Here is a 4,648-nt window from a genome sequence, read left to right as displayed (position 1 = left end):
TGGTTTCTTAGAGACACTGTCCTGAGAAAAGGCTTTCCCTTCCATCACATCTTTGGTTTCTACTCCCAGTCCCCACTCACCACCCTGAGGTCCCCAGTATGAGCCCCCTAAGGACAACCGGGAACTGAATGTGAGACCTCACAACGTGCTCGGCATTGCTTCCCCCAACCCGAGATTTGTGGTTGGTTTGGACCACTGCCCAGCTCCTGCTTCCCTGACCTTGAGCTCTCCCTGGGTTTTGTCCTCAGCCTCCTGCAAACAGTCACTGGGAAGGATCACCAGAAGTCCTCTGTCATGACTAAATCCCAGCTGGGACCACACAAAATGCTCCCTCCCAAAAATCACTGAGGGTCTTGCAAAATTTCCATGCTTGCCCACGAGGTACTTCTCAGAGAGAAGAGGTCCAAGACAGAGAGGTCAAGTGCCTGGCCTCCTGGGTTGGAGTGACACTCGTCTTGCAGAATTTCCTTTAGGGGAACAAGTCTTGTCCCTTTGCTGCCCTTCCTTCCTGGCCAGCGGTGCTCCTAACTCTTCCCATTATCCTTCTTCTCTGCAGCCTAGGGAAGAACCAGCTGTGCCTGAGCCTCAGGTCTGAGGGTCTGGGGGCCAGCTCTCCAGCCAAGGGCAGTAGCTGCTCTTTGTTTATTCTCTCATTCCCTGCCTGCTCCATGACTCAATTTCCCAAGGGATCAGGATGGGGAACCTTTATCCATCTCAGGATGCTCGGCTTCACTTCAACCTGGAGTGAAGAGACCTCTTCACCCAGATCTCTGGGCAACATTTCCTGTGGAGCCTCTCCATGGGCCTGTGTCACTTTTGGTCATGCTTTTCCCCCAGGCTGTCCCCCTGAGCCTGTCCCCTGGGGGGGGGGGGGCTCTTGCCCCCTGTTTTTTTTCCCCCGGGCCCCCCCCCCCCCCCCCCCCCACTGCACTCAGCCCTCCTGCCTGGCCCAGGCATGAGCAGGAACCTTCCAGTGCTGCCGGGGGCCACCCAAAGCCGTGACCAACTTGTGGTGTCTCCTAAGACAGTCACACACAGGGTGGGCCTTCTCTGTATTCAACTGCATTACAAATTTTAGCAAAATCTATAGACATTTTCAGTGGGATGCAACATATAGTAGGGTGCGGGATTTTCAACCCATGGCTCCATGAATGCTTACACGAAGAGACCCTTGTAGCTGTGACCTGGATGAAGATGTAGAATGTTCCCAACACCCCTAGAAAGTTCCTTCAAGCTACTCCCTGGCAATGCCCACCCACACCCTGGTCCCAGGGGAGTGGAGAAGGCCAGTAGCAGAATTTTCTGAGGATCTCTTGGCAAAAATCAAACATAGCTTGGTCAGGACCCTTGGAATGGAGGCTGACGTCAGCCTGTCACAGGCTGGCTACTACCCCCAGGATTCTCCTTGGGGGACATGACAACTGAATAGGGTCAAACAGGAGGAAAGTGAGGGTGCCAGAGATCATTAAGGAGAGAACAGGACAGTTGGCCATTGTACTACGTGCCTAAGACCACGTCCTTATGGACGCAGCAGAGAAAGTTTGAGGGGAGCTGCATCATTAAAAGCATGGGGGTGAATTCCCACGGGAGAGCTTCACTAGCTCACACTCTAGAGCACGAGCAGGGCAGATCCCTGCTCTAGCCAGAAAGTTCTCCCTTGCAGTCAGAAGCACACTGAGGAAATGGGCTTACCTCCTTATGTGGCATAGACCCATACCCCAGCACCCCGAGAAGCACTTGATTGGGTTCCTGTGTGTGTTCTGAGTCCTTTGCAAAAACAGTTGCTGCAGCCTCACACATTGGCCTTGGAGCTGAGGGAGCCCCTGGAAACGGGGTCTGGACTAACAGAAGGAAGAGCGGGTAGGCAGAGCTAGACAGTGGGCTCCCAGTAACTGTTCTCTCAGTCATTCTACGAGAAGCGCATGGCATCGGGTGCATGTGTTGTGAGTGCAGGGATGTGGTGAACCTGGAATATCCAAAGGAGTCATGTGGGGAGCAGAGGGTGGTCACTGGTGCTGGGATGGGTCCAGATCCGGGGATACATGTGGGCATATGTGTGCCGAGCAAATTAACCCCCCCCCCCTTTCATGTGTATGTGTAAGGAACGCTTTGACCTGCAAATAAGGAGAACACAGTCACAGGCATTCAAACAGACAGTCATTGCTCTGTATCTGATGAATCCGGGGAAAGATGGTCCCAGCTGGAGCCACTCTAGAGTGATGCAATCAGGCGCTCTTGCTCTCTCTTTCCTGAACCATTCCTCTCCAGGACTGTTGCCTGGTGGTCCCCAAACAGCAGATGCGCCTTCCGGCATCAGCGTCATGTCTGCACCGAAGGAAGAACACTAGGAGGGAGCAAAGGGCAGGCTTGCGTGCCTGCTGAGTCTGTCCTTCTGTAGGGAAGGAAAGACCCTTCTTGGAAGTCTCATTTAGCAAACTCCCACTTAGATCTCCTTGACCAGAGCTGAGGTTGTTCGGCTACCCAAAGACCAGTCACAGACTGAGGAAGTCGACCCTACCTTATCTTCTTAAGGGAAACAAGGTGGATGTAGCCTTGGCCTTCCAGCCTCGGTCCTCTTGGCTGCCCTTTAGCTGCCACTTGAACAAAGAGGTTGTGTCAGCAGGAAAGCGGGGCTGGGGAATAGGGACAAAGCGGGGAATGAGTTCTCCGTGGATTTTTTTTCTCACGTAATATTGGAAAACTCTGATCAACTATAGACGATGAACATTTCTTTCAAAGGTCTTAACCTCTTTAGCTTTGGATCACTCTCCAGTGCCTTCAAACACGTATTTCATCACTGTTTTGCCCAGATTTGTCTTGTTATGTCTGATACAGGCTAATTCATGATTATCAGAAGCTAGAAGTCTCCATATTTTTGTCAGTTCACCAATTTATATTTATTACGTTTGGGTTAACTGATGCTTAGATTCATTCAAACCATTGTCTAAGCAAAGAATTTGCAAAATAAAGTATTTGTTTGGGCTCACATACTCGAATCCTGGGGAGTTCTGAATAGACAAATTGCATTTGGTTCTACCTCAAGATGACCAAATGAGTCTATAGGACATTTCACTTACCCGGAAGAACAGAACGTCACAGGAAGTAAGAACCCCCACTACAAGACTTACCATGACTCCTACAGAACCCTCTTTGGGACATTCATGTCCTGGACCACGCCTCCCCCTCAGACCATCTCTACTAGCAAGATCAGCTCTGCTAACATCCTTGATGCTTTGTTGTGTTGGGTCTAGACTCACCCTTCCTTTGTGATGGCCGAGAGAAGGTATATGCTTGGGTGTACAGGGACTTAACAGAGCTGATATCCCAATAAAAAAATACAGGTAGATAAGTGGGTCCAAAAAAAAAAATCCAATCATATACAGTCTATAAGTCTCACTTTAGATTTAAGGGCACACATAAGTTAGAGACGAAGGGATGGACAAAGATATTCCATGCAAATTGCACCTAAAATAGAGTAAAGGTGGCTGTACTTGTATCAGACAAAGTAGACTTTGAGTCAAAAACTGTCACAAGAGAAAAGAAGGTCATTACATAATGATAAAAGGGTGAATTTACCAGGAGAATATAACAATTATAAATATATGTGCACTCAACACCAGAGAACCTAATTACAAAATATAAACCTGGGGAGATCTGAAGACAAATGGGTAGCAGTTCAAAGATAACAGGAAACTTTGATACTCCACTTTCAATAATGGCTAGATCATCCAGACAGAAAATCAATAAGATGACAGCAGGCTTGAATTATGCTATAGACCAAACGGATCTTTCAGACCTATACAGAACACTCCATCCAACAACAACAGAATGCAGATTCTTCTCAAGCTCACGTGGAACATTCTTGAGGAGGGATCAAACATTAGGCTACACAGCAAGTCTTAACACATTTAAGAATGATTTCAAGTACCTTTTCCAACCCAGTGGAGTGAAACTAGAAATCACTAACAGAAGGAAGACAGAAAAACTCACAAGTAGATGGAAAAGAAACAACACACTTTTGACTAACAATTGGGTCAAAGAGAAGTCAAAGGGAAAATTAGAAAATATGTCAAGGCCTACAAAAAAATGGAAGCAGTTTGAATCTTCCTTTCCCTTCCCTTCCCCTTCCAAGCACCTCGAATCTCCCAGAAGGAGCTCCTTCTGAAGAAAGTTTATTAAACTCTCTTTGCCCCAGTTCCCCCATCACTTCCATGTGGACACATTCCTTCTAGGCATGGGCTGGCCTACTCCACCTGGTGCGTCTAATAGGTCTTCAGTATGATACTGAGCAGGGTTAACCGGCTTAATGAAAGCAGAGTCAGGAAAAAGCAGAATTCTAAATTCTGCTTTTAAAAAACGGGGCTAACATTGTAAAAATTAATAAGGATAACACAGCTCTAAGCAGTAAATTCCAAAGGAGGTCGCCAGTCCTAGCACTCCCTCACCCCTGACCAGTCTTGGCCACAGGGAATAAGAATGTGCCCCAGGTGATTCAATCTGGCACCTTTCCCAAGATTTGTAAATTAAAACTAATGGAGATCAGAATGAAGAGAAATCCCTTACTCTCTGATGAGGATGCTGGGAAAGTGGGGACCTTGGGGCACACGGTGGTGGTGTTTCTATCCTCTCAGAGAAAGCTGACATAAGA

This window comes from Mustela nigripes, chromosome 7 (assembly GCF_022355385.1).
Source record: "Mustela nigripes isolate SB6536 chromosome 7, MUSNIG.SB6536, whole genome shotgun sequence".
NCBI lineage: Eukaryota > Metazoa > Chordata > Mammalia > Carnivora > Mustelidae > Mustela > Mustela nigripes.
The sequence above is the reverse complement of the archived record's forward strand: the minus strand, read 5'-3'. Positions refer to the sequence as shown.